A 27,522-nucleotide genomic window follows, 5' to 3' on the forward strand; every position below is an offset into this window, starting at 1 on the left:
TAGCGAAAGGCTTCTTGAGGGGAAAGCTGTAACTCTGTGAGATGATTTCACAGAACACAAAGAAATTTTCAGAAAGCTTCTTACTCTTTGTTATGGGAGGATATTTCCTTTGTCCCTATAGTCTTCAAAGGGATCCGAAATATCTGTTCTCAGATTCCACAGAAATAAGGCTAGCAAAGAGATCCACGAAATACAGATGTAACTCTGTGAGTGGAAGTCACATATCCCAGAGCAGTTTCTCAGAAATCTTCTTTCCAGATTTCATCTGAGGATATTTCCTTTTTCACCATAGCCCTCTATGGGCTTCCAAATATCACTTTGCCAATTCCACAAGAACTGTCTTAGCGAAAGGCTTCTTGAGGGGAAAGCTGTAACTCTGTGAGATGATTTCACAGAACACAAAGAAATTTTCAGAAAGCTTCTTTCTCTTTGTTATGGGAGGATATTTCCTTTGTCCCTACAGTCTTCAAAGGGATCCGAAATATCTGTTCTCAGATTCCACAGAAATAAGGCTAGCAAAGAGATCCACGAAATACAGATGTAACTCTGTGAGTGGAAGTCACATATCACAGAGCAGTTTCTCAGAAAGCTTCTTTCCAGATTTCATGGGAGGATATTTCCTTTTTCAACATAGCCCTCTATGGGCTTCCCAATATCACTTTTCCAATTCCACAAGAACTGTCTTAGCGAAAGGCTTCTTGAGGGGAAAGCTGTAACTCTGTGAGATGATTTCACAGAACACAAAGAAGTTTCTCAGAAAGCTTCTTTCTCTTTGTTATGGGAGGATATTTCCTTTGGCCCTATAGTCTTCAAAGGGATCCGAAATATCTGTTCTCAGATTCCACAGAAATAAGGCTAGCAAAGAGATCCACGAAATACAGATGTAACTCTGTGAGTGGAAGTCACATATCACAGAGCAGTTTCTCAGAAAGCTTCTTTCCAGATTTCATCTGAGGATATTTCCTTTTTCACCATAGCCCTCTATGGGCTTCCAAATATCACTTTGCCAATTCCACAAGAACTGTCTTAGCGAAAGGCTTCTTGAGGGGAAAGCTGTAACTCTGTGAGATGATTTCACAGAACACAAAGAAATTTTCAGAAAGCTTCTTACTCTTTGTTATGGGAGGATATTTCCTTTGTCCCTATAGTCTTCAAAGGGATCCGAAATATCTGTTCTCAGATTCCACAGAAATAAGGCTAGCAAAGAGATCCACGAAATACAGATGTAACTCTGTGAGTGGAAGTCACATATCCCAGAGCAGTTTCTCAGAAATCTTCTTTCCAGATTTCATCTGAGGATATTTCCTTTTTCACCATAGCCCTCTATGGGCTTCCAAATATCACTTTGCCAATTCCACAAGAACTGTCTTAGCGAAAGGCTTCTTGAGGGGAAAGCTGTAACTCTGTGAGATGATTTCACAGAACACAAAGAAATTTTCAGAAAGCTTCTTTCTCTTTGTTATGGGAGGATATTTCCTTTGTCCCTACAGTCTTCAAAGGGATCCGAAATATCTGTTCTCAGATTCCACAGAAATAAGGCTAGCAAAGAGATCCACGAAATACAGATGTAACTCTGTGAGTGGAAGTCACATATCACAGAGCAGTTTCTCAGAAAGCTTCTTTCCAGATTTCATGGGAGGATATTTCCTTTTTCAACATAGCCCTCTATGGGCTTCCCAATATCACTTTTCCAATTCCACAAGAACTGTCTTAGCGAAAGGCTTCTTGAGGGGAAAGCTGTAACTCTGTGAGATGATTTCACAGAACACAAAGAAGTTTCTCAGAAAGCTTCTTTCTCTTTGTTATGGGAGGATATTTCCTTTGGCCCTATAGTCTTCAAAGGGATCCGAAATATCTGTTCTCAGATTCCACAGAAATAAGGCTAGCAAAGAGATCCACGAAATACAGATGTAACTCTGTGAGTGGAAGTCACATATCACAGAGCAGTTTCTCAGAAAGGTTCTTTCCAGATTTCATCGGAGGATATTTCCTTTTTCAACATAGACCTCTATGGGCTTCCAAATATCACTTTGCCAATTCCACAAGAACTGTCTTAGCGAAAGGCTTCTTGAGGGGAAAGCTGTAACTCTGTGAGATGATTTCACAGAACACAAAGAAATTTTCAGAAAGCTTCTTTCTCTTTGTTATGGGAGGATATTTCCTTTGTCCCTATAGTCTTCAAAGGGATCCGAAATATCTGTTCTCAGATTCCACAGAAATAAGGCTAGCAAAGAGATCCACGAAATACAGATGTAAATCTGTGAGTGGAAGTCACATATCACAGAGCAGTTTCTCAGAAAGCTTCTTTCCAGATTTCATGGGAGGATATTTCCTTTTTCACCATAGCCCTCTATGGGCTTCCAAATATCACTTTGCCAATTCCACAAGAACTGTCTTAGCGAAAGGCTTCTTGAGGGGAAAGCTGTAACTCTGTGAGATGATTTCACAGAACACAAAGAAGTTTCTCAGAAAGCTTCTTTCTCTTTGTTATTTGAGGATATTTCCTTTAGCCCTATAGTCTTCAAAGGGATCCGAAATATCTGTTCTCAGATTCCACAGAAATAAGGCTAGCAAAGAGATCCACGAAATACAGATGTAACTCTGTGAGTGGAAGTCACATATCACAGAGCAGTTTCTCAGAAAGCTTCTTTCCAGATTTCATCAGACGATATTTCCTTTTTCACCATAGCCCTCTATGGGCTTCCAAATATCACTTTGCCAATTCCACAAGAACTGCCTTAGCGAAAGGCATCTTGAGGGGAAAGCTGTATCTCTGTGAGATGATTTCTCCGAACACAATGAAGTTTCTCAGAAAGCTTCTTTCTCTTTTTAATCGGAGGATATTTCCTTTGGCCCTATAATCTTCAAAAGGATCAGAAATATCTGTTCTCAGATTCCACAGAAATAAGGCTAGCAAAGAGATCCACGAAATACAGATGTAACTCTGTGAGTGGAAGTCACATATCACAGAGCAGTTTCTCAGAAAGCTTCTTTCCAGATTTCATCTGAGGATATTTCCTTTTTCACCATAGCCCTCTATGGGCTTCCAAATATCACTTTGCCAATTCCACAAGAACTGTCTTAGCGAAAGGCTTCTTGAGGGGAAAGCTGTAACTCTGTGAGATGATTTCACAGAACACAAAGAAATTTTCAGAAAGCTTCTTACTCTTTGTTATGGGAGGATATTTCCTTTGTCCCTATAGTCTTCAAAGGGATCCGAAATATCTGTTCTCAGATTCCACAGAAATAAGGCTAGCAAAGAGATCCACGAAATACAGATGTAACTCTGTGAGTGGAAGTCACATATCCCAGAGCAGTTTCTCAGAAATCTTCTTTCCAGATTTCATCTGAGGATATTTCCTTTTTCACCATAGCCCTCTATGGGCTTCCAAATATCACTTTGCCAATTCCACAAGAACTGTCTTAGCGAAAGGCTTCTTGAGGGGAAAGCTGTAACTCTGTGAGATGATTTCACAGAACACAAAGAAATTTTCAGAAAGCTTCTTTCTCTTTGTTATGGGAGGATATTTCCTTTGTCCCTATAGTCTTCAAAGGGATCCGAAATATCTGTTCTCAGATACCACAGAAATAAGGCTAGCAAAGAGATCCACGAAATACAGATGTAAATCTGTGAGTGGAAGTCACATATCACAGAGCAGTTTCTCAGAAAGCTTCTTTCCAGATTTCATGGGAGGATATTTCCTTTTTCACCATAGCCCTCTATGGGCTTCCAAATATCACTTTGCCAATTCCACAAGAACTGTCTTAGCGAAAGGCTTCTTGAGGGGAAAGCTGTAACTCTGTGAGATGATTTCACAGAAAACAAAGAAGTTTCTCAGAAAGCTTCTTTCTCTATGTTTTCGGAGGATATTTCCTTTGGCCCTATAGTCTTCAAAGGGATCCGAAATATCTGTTCTCAGATTCCACAGAAATAAGGCTAGCAAAGAGATCCACGAAATACAGATGTAACTCTGTGAGTGGAAGTCACATATCACAGAGCAGTTTCTCAGAAAGCTTCTTTCCAGATTTCATCTGAGGATATTTCCTTTTTCACCATAGCCCTCTATGGGCTTCCAAATATCACTTTGCCAATTGCACAAGAACTGTCTTAGCGAAAGGCTTCTTGAGGGGAAAGCTGTAACTCTGCGAGATGATTTCACAGAACACAAAGAAGTTTCTCAGAAAGCTTCTTTCTCTTTGTTATGGGAGGATATTTCCTTTGGCCCTATAGTCTTCAAAGGGATCCGAAATATCTGTTCTCAGATTCCACAGAAATAAGGCTAGCAAAGAGATCCACGAAATACAGATGTAACTCTGTGAGTGGAAGTCACATATCCCAGAGCAGTTTCTCAGAAAGGTTCTTTCCAGATTTCATCTGAGGATATTTTCTTTTTCACCATAGCCCTCTATGGGCTTCCCAATATCACTTTTCCAATTCCACAAGAACTGTCTTAGCGAAAGGCTTCTTGAGGGGAAAGCTGTAACTCTGTGAGATGATTTCACAGAACACAAGGAAGTTTTCAGAAAGCTTCTTTCTCTTTGTTATGGGAGGATATTTCCTTTGTCCCTACAGACTTCAAAGGGATCCGAAATATCTGTTCTCAGATTCCACAGAAATAAGGCTAGCAAAGAGATCCACGAAATACAGATGTAACTCTGTGAGTGGAAGTCACATATCACAGAGCAGTTTCTCAGAAAGCTTCTTTCCAGATTTCATGGGAGGATATTTCCTTTTTCACCATAGCCCTCTATGGGCTTCCAAATATCACTTTGCCAATTCCACAAGAACTGTCTTAGCGAAAGGCTTCTTGAGGGGAAAGCTGTAACTCTGTGAGTTGATTTCACGGAACACATAGAAGTTTCTCAGAAAGCTTCTTTCTCTTTGTTATCGGAGGATATTTCCTTTGGCCCTATAGTCTTCAAAGGGATCCGAAATATCTGTTCTCAGATTCCACAGAAATAAGGCTAGTAAGGAGACCCACGAAATACAGATGTAACTCTGTGAGTGGAAGTCACATATCACAGAGCAGTTTCTCAGAAAGCTTCTTTCCAGATTTCATCTGAGGATATTTCCTTTTTCACCATAGCCCTCTATGGGTTTCCAAATATCACTTTGCCAATTCCACAAGAACTGCCTTACCTAAAGGCTTCTTGAGGGGAAAGCTGTAACTCAGGGAGATGATTTCACAGAACACAAAGAAGTTTTTCAGAAAGCGTCATTTTCTTTGTTATCGGAGGATATTTCCTTTGGCCCTATGGTCTTCAAAGGGATCCGAAATATCTGTTCTCAGATTCCACAGAAATAAGGCTAGCAAAGAGATCCACGAAATACAGATGTAACTCTGTGAGTGCAAGTCACATATCACAGAGCACTTTCTCAGAAAGCTTCTTTCTCTTTTTTATCGGAGGATATTTCCTTTTTCACCATAGCCCTCTAAGGGCTTCAAAATATCACTTTGCCAATTCCACAAGAACTGTCTTAGCGAAAGGCTACTTGAAGGGAAAACTGTAACTCTGGGAGATGATTTCACAGAACACAAAGAAGTTTTTCAGAAAGCTGCTTTCTCTTTTTTATCGGGGGATATTTCCTTTGGCCCTATAGTCTTCAAAGGGATCCGAAATATCAGTTCTCAGATTCCACAGAAATAAGGCGAGCAAAGAGATCCACGAAATACAGATGTAACGCTGTGAGTGGAAGTCACATATCACAGAGCAGTTTCTCAGAAATCTTCTTTCCAGATTTCATTTGAGGATATTTCCTTTTTCAACATAGCCCTCTCTGGGCTTCCAAATATCACTTTCCCAATTCCACAAGAACTGTCTTAGCGAAAGGCTTCTTGAGGGGATAGCTGTGACTCTCTGAGGTGATTTCACAAAACACAAAGAAGTTTCTCAGAAAGTTTCTTTCTCTTTGTTATCGGAGGATATTTCCTTTGGCCCTATAGTCTTCAAAGGGATCCGCAGTATCTTTTCTCAGATTCCTCAGAAATAAGGCTAGCAAAGAGATCCACGAAATACAGATGTAACTCTGTGAGTGGAAGTCACATATCACAGAGCAGTTTCACAGAAAGCTTCTTTCCAGATTTCATCTGAGGATATTTCCTTTTTCAACATAGCCCACTATGGGCTTCCAAATATCACTTTGCCAATTCCACAAGAACTGTCTTAGTGAAAGGATTCTTGAGGGGAAACCTGTAACTCTGGGAGATGATTTCACAGAACACAAAGAAGATTCTCAGAAAGCTTCTTTCTCTTTGTTATCGGACTGTATTTCCTTTGACCCTAGGGTCTTCAAAGATATCCGAAATATGAGTTCTCAGATTCCACAGAAATAAGGCTATCAAAAAGATCCGCGAAATACAGATGTAACTCTGTGAGTGGAAGTCACACATCAAAAAGCAGTTTCTCAGAAAGCTTCTTTCCAGTTTCTCTCGGAGGATGTTTTCTTTTTCACCATAGCCGTCTATGGGCTTCCAAATATCACTTTGCCAATTCCACAAGAAGTGTCTTAGCGAAAGGCTTCTTGAGGGGAAAGCTGTAACTCTGTGAGATGATTTCACAGAACACAAAGAAATTTCTCAGAAAGCTTCGTTCTCATTGTTATCGTAGGATATTTCCGTCGTCCCCAGGGTCTTCAAAGGGATCCGAAATATGAGTTCTCAGATTCCACAGAAATAAGGCTATCAAAAAGATCCGCGAAATACAGATGTAACTCTGTGAGTGGAAGTCACACATCACAAAGCAGTTTCTCAGAAAGCTTCGTTCCAGTTTCTCTCGGAGGATGTTTTCTTTTTCACCATAGCCGTCTATGGGCTTCCAAATATCACTTTGCCATTTCCACAAGAACTGTCTTAGCGAAAGGATTCTTGAAGAGAAAGCTGTAACTCTGTGAGATGATTTCACAGAACACAAAGAAGTTTCTCAGAAAGCTTCTTTCTCTTTGTTATCACAGGATATTTCCTTTGGCAATATAGACTTCAAAGGTATCTTAAATATCTGTTCTCAGATTGCACAGAAATAAGGCTAGCAAAGAGATACTTGAAATACAGATGTAACTCTGTGAGATGAATTAACAGAACACTAAGCAGTTTCTCTGAAAGCTTCTTTCCAGATTTCATCGGAAGATATTTCCTTTTTCACCATTACCCTCTACGGGCTTCCAAATATCACTTTGCCAATTCCACAAGAACTGTCTTAGCGAAAGGCTTCTTGAGGGGAAAGCTGTAACTCTGTGAGATGATTTCACAAAACACAAAGAAGATTCTCAGAAAGCTTCTTTCTCTTTGTTATCGGAGGATATTTCCTTTGGCCATATAGTCTTCCAAGGGATCCGAAATATCTTTTCTCAGATTCCACAGAAATACGGCTTGCAAAGACATCCACGAAATACAGATGTAACTCTGTGAGTGGAGGTCACATATCACAGAGCAGTTTCGCAGAAAGCTTCTTTCCAGATTTCATCTGAGGATATTTCCTTTTTCACCATAGCCCTCTATGGGCTTCTAAATATCACTTTGCCAATTCCACAAGAACTGTCTTAGCGAAAGGCTTCTTGATGGGAAAGCTGTAACTCTGTGAGATGATTTCACAGAACACAAAGAAGTTTCTCAGAAAGCTTCTTTCTCTTTGTTATCGGAGGATATTTCCTTTGACCCTAGGGTCTTCGAAGGCATCCGAAATATGAGTTCTCAGATTCCACAGAAATAAGGCTATCAAACAGATCCACGAAATACAGATATAACTCTGTGAGTGGAAGTCACACATCACAAAGAAGTTTCTCAGAAAGCTTCCTTCCAGTTTCTCCTGGAGGATGTTTTCTTTTTCACCATAGCCCTCTATGGGCTTCCAAATATCACTTTGCCAATTCCACAAGAACTGCCTTAGCGAAAGGCATCTTGAGGGGAAAGCTGTAACTCTGTGAGATGATTTCACCGAACACAATGAAGTTTCTCAGAAAGCTTCTTTCTCTTTTTAATCGGAGGATATTTCCTTTCGCCCTATAGTCTTCAAAAGGATCCGAAATATCTGTTCTCAGATTCCACAGAAATGAGGCTAGCAAAGAGATCCACGAAATACAGATGTAACTCTGTGAGTGGAAGTAACATATCCCAGAGCAGTTTCTCAGAAAGCTTCTTTCCAGATTTCATCTGAGGATATTTCCTTTTTCACCATAGCCCTCTATGGGCTTCCAAATATCACTTTGACAATTTCACAAGAACTGTCTTAGCGAAAGGCTTCTTGAGGGGAAAGCTGTAACTCTGTGAGATGGTTTCACAGAACACAAAGAAATTTTCAGAAAGCTTCTTTCTCTTTGTTATGGGAGGATATTTCCTTTGTCCCTATAGTCTTCAAAGGGATCCGAAATATCTGTTCTCAGATTCCACAGAAATAAGGCTAGCAAAGAGACCCACGAAATACAGATGTAACTCTGTGAGTGGAAGTCACATATCACAGAGCAGTTTCTCAGAAAGCTTCTTTCCAGATTTCATGGGAGGATATTTCCTTTTTCAACATAGCCCTCTATGGGCTTCCCAATATCACTTTTCCAATTCCACAAGAACTGTCTTAGCGAAAGGCTTCTTGAGGGGAAAGCTGTAACTCTGTGAGATGATTTCACATAACACAAAGAAGTTTCTCAGAAAGCTTCTTTCTCTTTGTTATGGGAGGATATTTCCTTTGGCCCTATAGTCTTCAAAGGGATCCGAAATATCTGTTCTCAGATTCCACAGAAATAAGGCTAGCAAAGAGATCCACGAAATACAGATGTAACTCTGTGAGTGGAAGTCACATATCACAGAGCAGTTTCTCAGAAAGGTTCTTTCCAGATTTCATCGGAGGATATTTCCTTTTTCACCATAGACCTCTATGGGCTTCCAAATATCACTTTGCCAATTCCACAAGAACTGCCTTAGCGAAAGGCATCTTGAGGGGAAAGCTGTAACTCTGTGAGATGATTTCACCGAACACTATGAAGTTTCTCAGAAATCTTCTTTCTCTTTTTAATCGGAGGATATTTCCTTTGGCCCTATAGTCTTCAAAAGGATCCGAAATATCTGTTCTCAGATTCCACAGAAATAAGGCTAGCAAAGAGATCCACGAAATACAGATGTAACTCTGTGAGAGGAAGTCACGTATCCCAGAGCAGTTTCTCAGAAAGCTTCTTTCCAGATTTCATCTGAGGATATTTCCTTTTTCACCATAGCCCTCTATGGGCTTCCAAATATCACTTTGCCAATTCCACAAGAACTGTCTTAGCGAAAGGCTTCTTGAGGGGAAAGCTGTAACTCTGTGAGGTGATTTCACAGAACACAAAGAAATTTTCAGAAAGCTTCTTTCTCTTTGTTATGGGAGGATATTTCCTTTGTCCCTATAGTCTTCAAAGGGATCCGAAATATCTGTTCTCAGATACCACAGAAATAAGGCTAGCAAAGAGATCCACGAAATACAGATGTAAATCTGTGAGTGGAAGTCACATATCACAGAGCAGTTTCTCAGAAAGCTTCTTTCCAGATTTCATGGGAGGATATTTCCTTTTTCACCATAGCCCTCTATGGGCTTCCAAATATCACTTTGCCAATTCCACAAGAACTGTCTTAGCGAAAGGCTTCTTGAGGGGAAAGCTGTAACTCTGTGAGATGATTTCACAGAACACAAAGAAGTTTCTCAGAAAGCTTCTTTCTCTTTGTTATTTGAGGATATTTCCTTTGGCCCTATAGTCTTCAAAGGGATCCGAAATATCTGTTCTCAGATTCCACAGAAATAAGGCTAGCAAAGAGATCCACGAAATACAGATGTAACTCTGTGAGTGGAAGTCACATATCACAGAGCAGTTTCTCAGAAAGCTTCTTTCCAGATTTCATCAGAGGATATTTCCTTTTTCACCATAGCCCTCTATGGGCTTCCAAATATCACTTTGCCAATTCCACAAGAACTGTCTTAGCGAAAGGCTTCTTGATGGGAAAGCTGTAACTCTGTGAGATGATTTCACAGAACACAAAGAAGTTTCTCAGAAAGCTTCTTTCTCTTTGTTATCGGAGGATATTTCCTTTGACCCTAGGGTCTTCGAAGGCATCCGAAATATGAGTTCTCAGATTCCAGAGAAATAAGGCTATCAAACAGATCCACGAAATACAGATGTAACTCTGTGAGTGGAAGTCACACATCACAAAGAAGTTTCTCAGAAAGCTTCCTTCCAGTTTCTCCTGGAGGATGTTTTCTTTTTCACCATAGCCCTCTATGGGCTTCCAAATATCACTTTGCCAATTCCACAAGAACTGCCTTAGCGAAAGGCATCTTGAGGGGAAAGCTGTAACTCTCTGAGATGATTTCACCGAACACAATGAAGTTTCTCAGAAAGCTTCTTTCTCTTTTTAATCGGAGGATATTTCCTTTCGCCCTATAGTCTTCAAAAGGATCCGAAATATCTGTTCTCAGATTCCACAGAAATGAGGCTAGCAAAGAGATCCACGAAATACAGATGTAACTCTGTGAGTGGAAGTAACATATCCCAGAGCAGTTTCTCAGAAAGCTTCTTTCCAGATTTCATCTGAGGATATTTCCTTTTTCACCATAGCCCTCTATGGGCTTCCAAATATCACTTTGACAATTTCACAAGAACTGTCTTAGCGAAAGGCTTCTTGAGGGGAAAGCTGTAACTCTGTGAGATGGTTTCACAGAACACAAAGAAATTTTCAGAAAGCTTCTTTCTCTTTGTTATGGGAGGATATTTCCTTTGTCCCTATAGTCTTCAAAGGGATCCGAAATATCTGATCTCAGATTCCACAGAAATAAGGCTAGCAAAGAGATCCACGAAATACAGATGTAACTCTGTGAGTGGAAGTCACATATCACAGAGCAGTTTCTCAGAAAGCTTCTTTCCAGATTTCATGGGAGGATATTTCCTTTTTCAACATAGCCCTCTATGGGCTTCCCAATATCACTTTTCCAATTCCACAAGAACTGTCTTAGCGAAAGGCTTCTTGAGGGGAAAGCTGTAACTCTGTGAGATGATTTCACATAACACAAAGAAGTTTCTCAGAAAGCTTCTTTCTCTTTGTTATGGGAGGATATTTCCTTTGGCCCTATAGTCTTCAAAGGGATCCGAAATATCTGTTCTCAGATTCCACAGAAATAAGGCTAGCAAAGAGATCCACGAAATACAGATGTAACTCTGTGAGTGGAAGTCACATATCACAGAGCAGTTTCTCAGAAAGGTTCTTTCCAGATTTCATCGGAGGATATTTCCTTTTTCACCATAGACCTCTATGGGCTTCCAAATATCACTTTGCCAATTCCACAAGAACTGCCTTAGCGAAAGGCATCTTGAGGGGAAAGCTGTAACTCTGTGAGATGATTTCACCGAACACAATGAAGTTTCTCAGAAATCTTCTTTCTCTTTTTAATCGGAGGATATTTCCTTTGGCCCTATAGTCTTCAAAAGGATCCGAAATATCTGTTCTCAGATTCCACAGAAATAAGGCTAGCAAAGAGATCCACGAAATACAGATGTAACTCTGTGAGAGGAAGTCACGTATCCCAGAGCAGTTTCTCAGAAAGCTTCTTTCCAGATTTCATCTGAGGATATTTCCTTTTTCACCATAGCCCTCTATGGGCTTCCAAATATCACTTTGCCAATTCCACAAGAACTGTCTTAGCGAAAGGCTTCTTGAGGGGAAAGCTGTAACTCTGTGAGATGATTTCACAGAACACAAAGAAATTTTCAGAAAGCTTCTTTCTCTTTGTTATGGGAGGATATTTCCTTTGTCCCTATAGTCTTCAAAGGGATCCGAAATATCTGTTCTCAGATACCACAGAAATAAGGCTAGCAAAGAGATCCACGAAATACAGATGTAAATCTGTGAGTGGAAGTCACATATCACAGAGCAGTTTCTCAGAAAGCTTCTTTCCAGATTTCATGGGAGGATATTTCGTTTTTCACCATAGCCCTCTATGGGCTTCCAAATATCACTTTGCCAATTCCACAAGAACTGTCTTAGCGAAAGGCTTCTTGAGGGGAAAGCTGTAACTCTGTGAGATGATTTCACAGAACACAATGAAGTTTCTCAGAAAGCTTCTTTCTCTTTGTTATTTGAGGATATTTCCTTTGGCCCTATAGTCTTCAAAGGGATCCGAAATATCTGTTCTCAGATTCCACAGAAATAAGGCTAGCAAAGAGATCCACGAAATACAGATGTAACTCTGTGAGTGGAAGTCACATATCACAGAGCAGTTTCTCAGAAAGCTTCTTTCCAGATTTCATCAGAGGATATTTCCTTTTTCACCATAGCCCTCTATGGGCTTCCAAATATCACTTTGCCAATTCCACAAGAACTGCCTTAGCGAAAGGCATCTTGAGGGGAAAGCTGTATCTCTGTGAGATGATTTCTCCGAACACAATGAAGTTTCTCAGAAAGCTTCTTTCTCTTTTTAATCGGAGGATATTTCCTTTGGCCCTATAATCTTCAAAAGGATCAGAAATATCTGTTCTCAGATTCCACAGAAATAAGGCTAGCAAAGAGATCCACGAAATACAGATGTAACTCTGTGAGTGGAAGTCACATATCCCAGAGCAGTTTCTCAGAAAGCTTCTTTCCAGATTTCATCTGAGGATATTTCCTTTTTCACCATAGGCCTCTATGGGCTTCCAAATATCACTTTGCCGATTGCACAAGAACTGTCTTAGCGAAAGGCTTCTTGAGGGGAAAGCTGTAACTCTGCGAGATGATTTCACAGAACACAAAGAAGTTTCTCAGAAAGCTTCTTTCTCTTTGTTATGGGAGGATATTTCCTTTGTCCCTACAGACTTCAAAGGGATCCGAAATATCTGTTCTCAGATTCCACAGAAATAAGGCTAGCAAAGAGATCCACGAAATACAGATGTAACTCTGTGAGTGGAAGTCACATATCACAGAGCAGTTTCTCAGAAAGCTTCTTTCCAGATTTCATGGGAGGATATTTCCTTTTTCACCATAGCCCTCTATGGGCTTCCAAATATCACTTTGCCAATTCCACAAGAACTGTCTTAGCGAAAGGCTTCTTGAGGGGAAAGCTGTAACTCTGTGAGTTGATTTCACGGAACACATAGAAGTTTCTCAGAAAGCTTCTTTCTCTTTGTTATCGGAGGATATTTCCTTTCGCCCTATAGTCTTCAAAGGGATCCGAAATATCTGTTCTCAGATTCCACAGAAATAAGGCTAGCAAGGAGACCCACGAAATACAGATGTAACTCTGTGAGTGGAAGTCACATATCACAGAGCAGTTTCTCAGAAAGCTTCTTTCCAGATTTCATCTGAGGATATTTCCTTTTTCACCATAGCCCTCTATGGGTTTCCAAATATCACTTTGCCAATTCCACAAGAACTGTCTTAGCGAAAGGCTTCTTAAAGGGAAAGCTGTAACTCTGTGAGATGATTTCACAGAACACAAAGAAGTTTCTCAGAAATCTTCTTTCTCTTTGTTATCGGAGGATATTTCCTTTGGCCCTATAGTCTTCAAAGGGATCCGAAATATCTGTTCTCAGATTCCACAGAAATAAGGCTAGCAAAGGGATCCACGAAATACAGATGTAACTCTCTGAGTGGAAGTCACATATCACAGAGCAGTTTCTCAGGAAGCTTCTTTCCAGATTTCATTGAAGGATATTTCCTTTTTCACCATAGTCCTCTAGGGGCTTCCAAATATCACTTTGCCAATTCCACAAGAACTGTCTTAGCGAAAGGTTTCTTGAGGGGAAAGCTGTAACTCTGTGAGATGATTTCACCGAACACAATGAAGTTTCTCAGAAAGCTTCTTTCTCTTTGTTATCGGAGGATATTTACTTTGGCCCTATAGCCTTCAAAGGGATCCGAAATATCTGTTCTCAGATTCCACAGAAATAAGGCTAGCAAAGAGATCCACGGAATACAGATGTAACTCTGTGAGTGGAAGTCTCATATCACAGAGCAGTTTCTGAGAAAGCTTCTTTCCAGATTTCATCCGAGGATATTTCCTTTTTCACCATAGCCGTCTATGGGCTTCCAAATATCACTTTGCCAATTCCACAAGAACTGCCTTACCTAAAGGCTTCTTGAGGGGAAAGCTGTAACTCAGGGAGATGATTTCACAGAACACAAAGAAGTTTTTCAGAAAGCGTCATTTTCTTTGTTATCGGAGGATATTTCCTTTGGCCCTATGGTCTTCAAAGGGATCCGAAATATCTGTTCTCAGATTCCACAGAAATAAGGCTAGCAAAGAGATCCACGAAATACAGATGTAACTCTGTGAGTGCAAGTCACATATCACAGAGCACTTTCTCAGAAAGCTTCTTTCTCTTTTTTATCGGAGGATATTTCCTTTTTCACCATAGCCCTCTAAGGGCTTCAAAATATCACTTTGCCAATTCCACAAGAACTGTCTTAGCGAAAGGCTACTTGAAGGGAAAACTGTAACTCTGGGAGATGATTTCACAGAACACAAAGAAGTTTTTCAGAAAGCTGCTTTCTCTTTTTTATCGGGGGATATTTCCTTTGGCCCTATAGTCTTCAAAGGGATCCGAAATATCAGTTCTCAGATTCCACAGAAATAAGGCGAGCAAAGAGATCCACAAAATACAGATGTAACGCTGTGAGTGGAAGTCACATATCACAGAGCAGTTTCTCAGAAATCTTCTTTCCAGATTTCATTTGAGGATATTTCCTTTTTCAACATAGCCCTCTCTGGGCTTCCAAATATCACTTTCCCAATTCCACAAGAACTGTCTTAGCGAAAGGCTTCTTGAGGGGATAGCTGTGACTCTCTGAGGTGATTTCACAAAACACAAAGAAGTTTCTCAGAAAGTTTCTTTCTCTTTGTTATCGGAGGATATTTCCTTTGGCCCTATAGTCTTCAAAGGGATCCGCAGTATCTTTTCTCAGATTCCTCAGAAATAAGGCTAGCGAAGAGATCCACGAAATACAGATGTAACTCTGTGAGTGGAAGTCACATATCACAGAGCAGTTTCACAGAAAGCTTCTTTCCAGATTTCATCTGAGGATATTTCCTTTTTCAACATAGCCCACTATGGGCTTCCAAATATCACTTTGCCAATTCCACAAGAACTGTCTTAGTGAAAGGATTCTTGAAGGGAAACCTGTAACTCTGGGAGATGATTTCACCGAACACAAAGAAGTTTCTCCGAAAGCTTCTTTCTCTTTGTTATCGGAGGATATTTCCTTTGGCCCTATAGTCTTCAAAGGGATCCGAAATATCGGTTCTCAGATTCCACAGAAATAAGGCTAGCAAAGAGATCCACGAAATACAGATGTAACTCTGTGAGTGGAAGTCACACATCACAAAGCAGTTTCTCAGAAAGCTTCGTTCCAGTTTCTCTCGGAGGTTGTTTTCTTTTTCACCATAGCCGTCTATGGGCTTCCAAATATCACTTTGCCATTTCCACAAGAACTGTCTTAGCGAAAGGATTCTTGAAGAGAAAGCTGTAACTCTGTGAGATGATTTCACAGAACACAAAGAAGTTTCTCAGAAAGCTTCTTTCTCTTTGTTATCACAGGATATTTCCTTTGGCAATATAGACTTCAAAGGTATCTTAAATATCTGTTCTCAGATTGCACAAAAATAAGGCTAGCAAAGAGATACTTGAAATACAGATGTAACTCTGTGAGATGAATTAACAGAACACTAAGCAGTTTCTCTGAAAGCTTCTTTCCAGATTTCATCGGAGGATATTTCCTTTTTCACCATTGCCCTCTACAGGCTTCCAAATATCACTTTGCCAATTCCACAAGAACTGTCTTAGCGAAAGGCTTCTTGAGGGGAAAGCTGTAACTGTGTGAGATGATTTCACAAAACACAAAGAAGATTCTCAGAAAGCTTCTTTCTCTTTGTTATCGGAGGATATTTCCTTTGGCCATATAGTCTTCCAAGGGATCCGAAATATCTTTTCTCAGATTCCACAGAAATACGGCTTGCAAAGACATCCACGAAATACAGATGTAACTCTGTGAGTGGAAGTCACATATCACAGAGCAGTTTCTCAGAAAGCTTCTTTCCAGATTTCATCTGAGGATATTTCCTTTTTCACCATAGCCCTCTATGGGCTTCCAAATATCACTTTGCCAATTCCATAAGAACTGTCTTAGCGAAAGGCTTCTTGATGGGAAAGCTGTAACTCTGTGAGATGATTTCACAGAACACAAAGAAGTTTCTCAGAAAGCTTCTTTCTCTTTGTTATCGGAGGATATTTCCTTTGACCCTAGGGTCTTCGAAGGCATCCGAAATATGAGTTCTCAGATTCCACAGAAATAAGGCTATCAAACAGATCCGTGAAATACAGATGTAACTCTGTGAGTGGAAGTCACACATCACAAAGAAGTTTCTCAGAAAGCTTCCTTCCAGTTTCTCCTGGAGGATGTTTTCTTTTTCACCATAGCCCTCTATGGGTTTCCAAATATTACTTTGAGAATTCCACTAGAACTCTCTTAACGAAAGGCTTCTTGAGGGGAAAGCTGTAACTCTGTGAGATGATTTCACAGAACACAAAGAAGTTTCTCAGAAAGGTTCTTTCTCTTTTTTATCGCAGGTTATTTCCTTTGGCCCTATAGTCTTCAAAGGAATCCGAAATATCTGTTCTCAGATTCCACAGAAATAAGGCTAGCAAAGAGATCCTTGAAATACAGATGTAACTCTGTGAGATGAATTAAGAGAACAATAAGCAGTTTCTCAGAAAGCTTCGTTCCAGATTTCATGGGAGGATATTTCCTTTTTCAACATAGCCCTCTATGGGCTTCCAAATATCACTTTGCCAATTCCACAAGAACTGTCTTAGCGAAAGGCTTCTTGAGGGGAAAGCTGTAACTCTGTGAGATGATTTCACAGAACACAAAGAAGTTTCTCAGAAAGCTTCTTTCTCTTTGTTATCGGAGGTTATTTCTTTTGGCCCTATAGTCTTCCAAGGGATCCCAAATATCTTTTCTTAGATTCCACAGAAATAAGGCTACCAAAGAGATCCACGAGATACAGATGTTACTCTGTGAGTGGAAGTCACATATCACAGAGCAGTTTCTCAGAAAGCTTCTTTCCAGATTTCATCGGAGGATATTTCCTTTTTCACCATAGCCCTCTATGGGCTTCAAAATATCACTTTGCCAATTCCACAAGAACTGTCTTAGCGAAAGGCTTCTTGAGGGGAAAACTGTAACTCTGGGAGATGATTTCACAGAACACAAAGAAGTTTCTCAGAAAGCTTCTTTCTCTTTGTTATCGGAGGATATTTCCTTTGGCCCTATAGTCTTCAAAGGGATAAGAAATATCTGTTCTCATATTCCACAGAAATAAGGCTAGCGAAGAGATCCAGGAAATACAGATGTAACTCTGTGAGTGGAAGTCACATATCACAGAGCAGTTTCTCAGAATGCTTCTTTCCAATTTTCATCGGAGGATATTTCCTTTTTCACCATAGCCCTCTATGGGCTTCCAAATATCTCTTTGCCAATTCCACAAGAACTGTCTTAGCGAAAGGCTTCTTGAGGGGAAAGCTGTAACTCTGTGAGATGATTTCACAGAACAGAAAGAAGTTTCTCAGAAAGCTTCTTTCTCTTTGTTATCGGAGGATATTTCCTTTGGCCCTATAGTCTTCAAAGGGATCCGAAATATCTGCTCTCAGATTCCACAGAAATAAGGCTAGCAAAGAGATCCACGAAATACAGATGTAACTCTGTGAGTGGAAGTCACATATCACAGAGCAGTTTCTCAGAAAGCTTCTTTCCAGATTTCATCGGTGGATATTTCCTTTTTCACCGTAGCCCTCTATGGGCTTCCCAATATCACTTTTCCAATTCCACAAGAACTGTCTTAGCGAAAGGCTTCTTGAGGGGAAAGCTGTAACCCTGTGAGATGATTTCACAGAACACAAAGAAGTTTCTCAGAAAGCTGCTTTCTCTTTGTTATGGGAGGATATTTCCTTTGGCCCTATAGTCTTCAAAGGGATCCGAAATATCTGTTATCAGATTCCACAGAAATAAGGCTAGCAAAGAGATCCACGAAATACAGATGTAACTCTGTGAGTGGAAGTGACATATCACAGAGCAGTTTCTCAGAAAGCTTCTTTCCAGATTTCATCGGAGGATATTTCCTTTTTCAGCGTAGCCCTGTATGGGCTTCCAAGTATCACTTTTCCAATTGCACAAGAACTGTCTTAGCGAAAGGCTTCTTGAGGGGAAAGCTGTAACTCTGGGAGATGATTTCACAGAACACAAAGAAGTTTCTCAGAAAGCTTCTTTCTCTTTGTTATCGGAGGATATTTCCTTTGGCCCCATAGTCTTCTAAGGGATCCGAAATATCTGTTCTCAGATTCCACAGAAATAAGGCTAGCAAAGAGATCCAAGAAATACAGATGTAACTCTGTGAGTGGAAGTCACATATCACAGAGCAGTTTCTCAGAAAGCTTCTTTCCAGATTTCATTGGAGGATATTTCCTTTTTCACAATAGCCCTCTATGGGCTTCCTAATATCACTTTGCCAATTCCACAAGAACTGTCTTAGCGAAAGGCTTCTTGACGGAAAAGCTGTAACTCTGTGAGATGATTTCACAGAACACAAAGAAGTTTCTCAGAAAGCTTCTTTCTCTTTGTTATGGGAGGATATTTCCTTTGTCACTATAGTCTTCAAAGGGATCCGAAATATCTGTTCTCAGATTCCACAGAAATAAGGCTAGCAAAGAGATCCACGAAATACAGATGTAACTCTGTTAGTGGAAGTCACATATCCCAGAGCAGTTTCTCAGAAAGCTTCTTTCCAGATTTCATCTGAGGATATTTCCTTTTTCACCATAGCCCTCTATGGGCTTCCAAATATCACTTTGCCAATTCCACAAGAACTGTCTTAGAGAAAGGCTTCTTGAGGGGAAAGCTGTAACTCTGTGAGATGATTTCACAGAACACAAAGAAGTTTCTCAGAAAGCTTCTTTCTCTTTGTTATGGGAGGATATTTCCTTGGGCCCTACAGTCTTCAAAGGGATTCTAAATATCTGCTCTCAGATTCCACAGAAATAAGGCTAGCAAAGAGATCCAGGAAATACAGATGTAATTCGGTGAGTGGAAGTCACATATCACAGAGCAGTTTCTCAGAAAGCATCTTTCCAGATTTCATCGGAGAATATTTCCTTTTTCACCATAGCCCTCTACGGGCTTCCAAATATCACTTTGCCAATTCCACAAGAACTGTCTTAGCGAAAGGCTTCTTGAGGGGAAAGCTGTAACTCTGTGAGATGATTTCACAGAACACAAAGAAGTTTCTCAGAAAGCTTCTTTCTCTTTGTTATCGGAGGATATTTCCTTTGGCCCTATAGTCTTCAAAGGGATCCGAAATATCTGTTCTCAGATTCCACAGAAATAAAGCTAGCAAAGAGATCCACCAAATACAGATGTAACTCTGTGAGTGGAAGTCACATATCACAGAGCAGTTTCTCAGAAAGCTTCTTTCCAGATTTCATCTGAGGATATTTCCTTTTTCACCATAGCCCTCTATGGGCTTCCAAATATCACTTTGCCAATTCAACAAGAACTGTCTTAGCGAAAGGCTTCTTGAGGGGAAAGCTGTAACTCTGGGAGATGATTTCACAAAACACAAAGAAGTTTCTCATAGAGCTTCTTTCTCTTTGTTATCGGAGGATATTTCCTCTGGCCCAATAGTCTTCCAAGGGATCCGAAATATCTGTTCTCAGATTCCACAGAAATAAGGCTAGCAAAGAGATCCACGAAATACACATGTAACTCTGTGAGTGGAAGTCACATATCACAGAGCAGTTTCTCAGAAAGCTTCTTTCCAGATTTCATCGGAGGATATTTCCTTTTTCACCATAGCCCTCTATGGGCTTCCTAATATCACTTTGCCAATTCCACAAGAACTGTCTTAGCGAAAGGCTTCTTGAGGGGAAAGCTGTAACTCTGTGAGATGATTTCACAGAACAGAAAGAAGTTCCTCTGAAAGCTTCTTTCTCTTTGTTATCGGAGGATATTTACTTTGGCCCTATAGTCTTCAAAGGGATCCGAAATATCTGTTCTCAAATTCCACAGAAATAAGGCTAGCAAAGAGATCCACGAAATACAGATGTAACTCTGTGAGTGGAAGTCACATATCACAGAGCAGTTTCTCAGAAAGCTTCTTTCCAGATTTCATCGGAGGATATTTCCTTTTTCACCATAGCCCTCTAAGGGCTTCCAAATATCACTTTGCCAATTCCACAAGAACTCTCTTAGCGAAAGGCTTCTTGAGGGGAAAGCTGTAACTCTGTGAGATGATTTCACAGAACACAAAGAAGTTTCTCAGAAAGCTTCTTTCTCATTGTTATGGAAGGATATTTCCTTTGGCCCTATAGTCTTCAAAGGGATTCTAAATATCTGCTCTCAGATTCCACAGAAATAAGGCTAGCAAGGAGATCCACGAAATACAGATGTAACTCTGTGAGTGGATGTCACATATTACAGAGCAGTTTCTCAGAAAGCTTCTTTCCAGATTTCATCGGGGGACATTTCCTTTTTCACCATAGCCCTCTATGGGCTTCCAAATATCACTTTGCCAATTCCACAAGAACTGTCTTAGCGAAAGGCTTCTTGAGGGGAAAGCTGTAACTCTGTGAGATGATTTCACAGAACACAAAGAAGTTTCTCAGAAAGCTTCTTTCTCTTTGTTATGGGAGGATATTTCCTTTTTCCCTATAGTCTTCAAACGGATCCGAAATATCTGTTCTCAGATTCCACAGAAATAAGGCTAGCAAAGAGATCCACGAAATACAGATGTAACTCTGTGAGTGGAAGTCACATATCACAGAGCAGTTTCTCAAAAAGCTTCTTTCCAGATTTCATCGGAGGTTATTTCCTTTTTCACCATAGCCCTCTATGGGCTTCCAAATATCACTTTGCCAATTCCACAAGAACTGTCTTAGCGAAAGGCTTCTTGAGGGGAAAGCTGTAACTCTGGGAGATGATTTCACAGAACACAAAGAAGTTTCTCAGAGAGCTTCTTTCTCTTTGTTATCGGAGGATATTTCCTTTGGCCCAATAGTCTTCCAAGGGATCCGAAATATCTGTTCTCAGATTCCACAGAAATAAGGCTAGCAAAAAGATCCACGAAAAACAGATGTAACTCTGTGAGTGGAAGTCACATATCACAGAGCAGTTTCTCAGAAAGCTTCTTTCCAGATTTCATCGGGGGATATTTCCTTTTTCACCATAGCCCTCCATGGGCTTCCTAATATCACTTTGCCAATTCCACAAGAACTGTCTTAGCGAAAGGCTTCTTGAGGGGAAAGCTGTAACTCTGTGAGATGATTTCATAGAACACAAAGAAGTTTCTCAGAAAGCTTCTTTCTCTTTGTTATCGGAGGATATTTCCTTTGGCCCTATAGTCTTCAAAGGGATTCTAAATATCTGCTCTTAGATTCCACAGAAATCAGGCTAGCAAAGAGATCCACGAAATACAGATGTAACTCTGTGAGTGGAAGTCACATATCACAGAGCAGTTTCTCAGAAAGCGTCTTTCCAGATTTCATCGGAGGATATTTCCTTTGTCACCATAGCCCTCTATGGGCTTCCAAATATCACTTTGCCAATTCCACAAGAACTGTCTTAGCGAAAGGCTTCCTGAGGGGAAAGCTGTAACTCTGTGAGATGATTTCACAGAACACAAAGAAGTTTCTCAGAAAGCTTCTTTCTCTTTGTTATCGGAGGATATTTCCTTTGGCCCTATAGTCTTCAAAGGGATCCGAAATATCTGTTCTCAGATTCCACAAAAATAAGGCTAGCAAAGAGATCCAGGAAATACAGATGTAACTCTGTGAGTGGAAGTCACATATCACATAGCAGTTTCTCAGAAAGCTTCTTTCCAGATTTCATTGGAAGATATTTCCTTTTTCACAATAGCCCTCTATGGGCTTCCAAATATCACTTTGCCAATTCCACAAGAACTGTCTTAGCGAAAGGCTTCTTGAGGGAAAAGCTGTAACTCTGTGAGATGATTTCACAGAACACAAAGAAGTTTCTCAGAAAGCTTCTTTCTCTTTGTTATCGGAGGATATTTCCTTTGGCCCTATAGTCTTCAATGGGATCCGAAATATCTGTTCTCAGATTCCACAGAAATAAGGCGAGCAAAGGGATCCACGAAATACAGATGTAACTCTGTTAGTGGAAGTCACATATCCCAGAGCAGTTTCTCAGAAAGCTTCTTTCCAGATTTCATCGGAGGATATTTCCTTTTTCACCATAGCCCTCTATGGGCTTCCAAATATCACTTTGCCAATTCCACAAGAACTGTCTTAGAGAAAGGCTTCTTGAGGGGAAAGCTGTAACTCTGTGAGATGATTTCACAGAACACAAAGAAGTTTCTCAGAAAGCTTCTTTCTCTTTGTTATGGGAGGATATTTCCTTGGGCCCTACAGTCTTCAAAGGGATTCTAAATATCTGCTCTCAGATTCCACAGAAATAAGGCTAGCAAAGAGATCCACGAAATACAGATGTAATTCGGTGAGTGGAAGTCACATATCACAGAGCAGTTTCTCAGAAAGCGTCTTTCCAGATTTCATCGGAGGATATTTCCTTTTTCACCACAGCCCTCTACAGGCTTCCAAATATCACTTTGCCAATTCCACAAGAACTGTCTTAGCGAAAGGCTTCTTGAGGGGAAAGCTGTAACTCTGTGAGATGATTTCACAGAACACAAAGAAGTTTCTCAGAAAGCTTCTTTCTCTTTTTTATCGGAGGATATTTCCTTTGGCCCTATAGTCTTCAAAGGGATCCGAAATATCTGTTCTCAGATTCCACAGAAATAAAGCTAGCAAAGAGATCCACGAAATACAGATGTTACTCGGTGAGTGGAAGTCACATATCACAGAGCAGTTTCTCAGAAAGCTTCTTTCCAGATTTCATCTGAGGATATTTCCTTTTTCACCATAGCCCTCTATGGGCTTCCAAATATCACTTTGCCAATTCCACAAGAACTGTCTTAGCGAAAGGCTTCTTGAGGGGAAAGCTGTAACTCTGGGAGATGATTTCACAAAACACAAAGAAGTTTCTCATAGAGCTTCTTTCTCTTTGTTATCGGAGGATATTTCCTTTGGCCCAATAGTCTTCCAAGGGATCCGAAATATCTGTTCTCAGATTCCACAGAAATAAGGCTAGCAAAGAGATCCACGAAATACACATGTAACTCGGTGAGTGGAAGTCACATATCACAGAGCAGTTTCTCAGAAAGCTTCTTTCCAGATTTCATCGGAGGATATTTCCTTTTTCACCATAGCCCTCTAAGGGCTTCCTAATATCACTTTGCCAATTCCACAAGAACTGTCTTAGCGAAAGGCTTCTGGAGGGGAAAGCTGTAACTCTGTGAGATGATTTCACAGAACAGAAAGAAGTTTCTCTGAAAGCTTCTTTCTCTTTGTTATCGGAGGATATTTCCTTTGGCCCTATAGTCTTCAAAGGGATCCGAAATATCTGTTCTCAAATTCCACAGAAATAAGGCTAGCAAAGAGATCCACGAAATACAGATGTAACTCTCTGAGTGGAAGTCACATATCACAGAGCAGTTTCTCAGAAAGCTTCTTTCCAGATTTCATCGGAGGACATTTCCTTTTTCACCATAGCCCTCTATGGGCTTCCAAATATCACTTTGCAAATTCCCCAAGAACTGTCTTAGCGAAAGGCTTCTTGAGGGGAAAGCTGTAACTCTGTGAGATGATTTCACAGAACACAAAGAAGTTTCTCAGAAAGCTTCTTTCTCTTTGTTATGGGAGGATATTTCCTTTGTCCCTATAGTCTTCAAACGGATCCGAAATATCTGTTCTCAGATTCCACAGAAATAAGGCTAGCAAAGAGATCCAAGAAATACAGATGTACCTCTGTGAGTGGAAGTCACATATCACAGAGCAGTTTCTCAAAAAGCTTCTTTCCAGATTTCATCGGAGGTTATTTCCTTTTTCACCATAGCCCTCTATGGGCTTCCAAATATCACTTTGCCAATTCCACAAGAACTGTCTTAGCGAAAGGCTTCTTGAGGGGAAAGCTGTAACTCTGGGAGATGATTTCACAGAACACAAAGAAGTTTCTCAGAGAGCTTCTTTCTCTTTCTTATCGGAGGATATTTCCTTTGGCCCAATAGTCTTCCAAGGGATCCGAAATGTCTGTTCTCAGATTCCACAGAAATAAGGCTAGCAAAGAGATCCACGAAAAACAGATGTAACTCTGTGAGTGGAAGTCACATATCACAGAGCAGTTTCTCAGAAAGCTTCTTTCCAGATTTCATCGGAGGATATTTCCTTTTTCACCATAGCCCTCCATGGGCTTCCTAATATCACTTTGCCAATTCCACAAGAACTGTCTTAGCGAAAGGCTTCTTGAGGGGAAAGCTGTAACTCTGTGAGAAGATTTCATACAACACAAAGAAGTTTCTCAGAAAGCTTCTTTCTCTTTGTTATCGGAGGATATTTCCTTTGGCCCTACAGTCTTCAAAGGGATTCTAAATATCTACTCTCAGATTCCACAGAAATCAGGCTAGCAAAGAGATCCACGAAATACAGATGTAACTCTGTGAGTGGAAGTCACATATCACAGAGCAGTTTCTCAGAAAGCTTCTTTCCAGATTTCATCTGAGGATATTTCCTTTTTCACCATAGCCCTCTATGGGCTTCCAAATATCACTTTGCCAATTCCACAAGAACTGTCTTAGCGAAAGGCTTCTTGAGGGGAAAGCTGTAACTCTGGGAGATGATTTCACAAAACACAAAGAAGTTTCTCATAGAGCTTCTTTCTCTTTGTTATCGGAGGATATTTCCTTTGGCCCAATAGTCTTCCAAGGGATCCGAAATATCTGTTCTCAGATTCCACAGATATAAGGCTAGCAAAGAGATCCACGAAATACACATGTAACTCTGTGAGTGGAAGTCACATATCACAGAGCAGTTTCTCAGAAAGCTTCTTTCCGGATTTCATCGGAGGATATTTCCTTTTTCACCGTAGCCCTCTATGGGCTTCCTAATATCACTTTGCCAATTCCACAAGAACTGTCTTAGCGAAAGGCTTCTTGAGGGGAAAGCTGTAACTCTGTGAGATGATTTCACAGAACAGAAAGAAGTTTCTCTGAAAGCTTCTTTCTCTTAGTTATCGGAGGATATTTCCTTTGGCCCTATAGTCTTCAAAGGGATCCGAAATATCTGTTCTCATATTCCACAGAAATAAGGCTAGCAAAGAGATCCACGAAATACAGATGTAACTCTGTGAGTGGAAGTCACATATCACAGAGCAGTTTCTCAGAAAGCTTCTTTCCAGATTTCATCGGAGAATATTTCCTTTTTCACCATAGCCCTCTAAGGGCTTCCAAATATCACTTTGCCAATTCCAGAAGAACTCTCTTAGCGAAAGGCTTCTTGAGGGGAAGGATGTATCTCTGTGAAATGATTTCACAGAACACAAAGAAGTTTCTCAGAAAGCTTCTTTCTCATTGTTATGGGAGGATATTTCCTTTGGCCCTATAGTCTTCAAAGGGATTCTAAATATCTGCTCTCAGATTCAACAGAAATCAGGCTAGCAAAGAGATCCACGAAATACAGATGTAACTCTGTGAGTGGATGTCACATATTACAGAGCAGTTTCCCAGAAAGCTTCTTTCCAGATTTCATCGGAGGACATTTCCTTTTTCACCATAGCCCTCTATGGTCTTCCAAATATCACTTTGCCAATTCCACTAGAACTGTCTTAGCGAAAGGCTTCTTGAGGGGAAAGCTGTAACTCTGGGAGATGATTTCACAGAACACAAAGAAGTTTCTCAGAGAGCTTCTTTCTCTTTGTTATCGGAGGATATTTCCTTTGGCCCAATAGTCTTCCAAGGGATCCGAAATATCTGTTCTCAGATTCCACAGAAATAAGGCTACCAAAGAGATCCACGAAAAACAGATGTAACTCTGTGAGTGGAAGTCACATATCACAGAGCAGTTTCTCAGAAAGCTTCTTTCCAGATTTCATCGGAGGATATTTCCTTTTTCACCATAGACCTCCATGGGCTTCCTAATATCACTTTGCCAATTCCAAAAGAACTGTCTTAGCGAAAGGCTTCTTGAGGGGAAAGCTGTAACTCTGTGAGATGATTTCATACAACACAAAGAAGTTTCTCAGAAAGCTTCTTTCTCTTTGTTATTGGAGGATATTTCCTTTGGCCCTACAGTCTTCAAAGGGATTCTAAATATCTGCTCTCAGATTCCACAGAAATCAGGCTAGCAAAGAGATCCACGAAATACAGATGTAACTCTGTGAGTGGAAGTCACATATCACAGAGCAGTTTCTCAGAAAGCGTCTTTCCAGAATTCATCGGAGGATATTTCCTTTTTCACCATAGCCCTCTATGGGCTTCCAAATATCACTTTGCCAATTCCACAAGAACTGTCTTAGCGAAAGGCTTCTTGAGGGGAAAGCTGTAACTCTGTGAGATGATTTCACAGAACACAAAGAAGTTTCTCAGAAAGCTTCTTTCTCTTTGTTATCGGAGGATATTTCCTTTGGCCCTATAGTCTTCAAAGGGATACGAAATATCTGTTCTCAGATTCCACAGAAATAAGGCTAGCAAAGAGATCCACGAAATACAGATGTAACTCTGTGAGTGGAAGTCACATATCCCAGAGCAGTTTCTCAGAAAGCTTCTTTCCAGATTTCATCGGAGGATATTTCCTTTTTCACCATAGCCCTCTATGGGCTTCCAAATATCACTTTGCCAATTCCACAAGAACTGTCTTAGCGATAGGCTTCTTGAGGGGAAAGCTGTAACTCTGTGAGATGATTTCACAGAACACAAAGAAGTTCCTCAGAAAGCTTCTTTCTCTTTGTTATGGGAGGATATTTCCTTTGGCCCTATAGTCTTCAAAGGGATCGGAAATATCTGTTCTCAGATTCCACAGAAATAAGGCTAGCAAAGAGATCCAAGAAATAAAGATGTAACTCTGTGAGTGGAAGTCACATATCACAGAGCAGTTTCTCAGAAAGCTTCTTTCCAGATTTCATTGGAGGATATTTCCTTTTTCACAATAGCCCTCTATGGGCTTCCAAATATCACTTTGCCAATTACACAAGAACTCTCTTAGCGAAAGGCTTCTTGCGGGAAAAGCTGTAACTCTGTGAGATGATTTCACAGAACCCAAAGAAGTTTCTCCGAAAGCTTCTTTCTCCATGTTATGGGAGGATATTTCCTTTGTCACTATAGTCTTCAAAGGGATCCGAAATATCTGTTCTCAGATTCCACAGAAATAAGGCTAGCAAAGAGATCCACGAAATATAGATGTAACTCTGTGAGTGGAAGTCACATATCCCAGAGCAGTTTCTCAGAAAGCTTCTTTCCAGATTTAATCGGAGGATATTTCCTTTTTCACCATAGCCCTCTATGGGCTTCCAAATATCACTTTGCCAATACCACAAGAAGTGTCTTAGCGAAAGGCTTCTTGAGGGGAACGCTGTAACTCTGTGAGATGATTTCACAGAACACAAAGAAGTTTCTCAGAAAGCTTCTTTCTCTTTGTTA

This window comes from Macaca mulatta, chromosome 12, assembly GCF_049350105.2.
Source record: "Macaca mulatta isolate MMU2019108-1 chromosome 12, T2T-MMU8v2.0, whole genome shotgun sequence".
Taxonomy (NCBI): Eukaryota; Metazoa; Chordata; class Mammalia; order Primates; family Cercopithecidae; genus Macaca; species Macaca mulatta.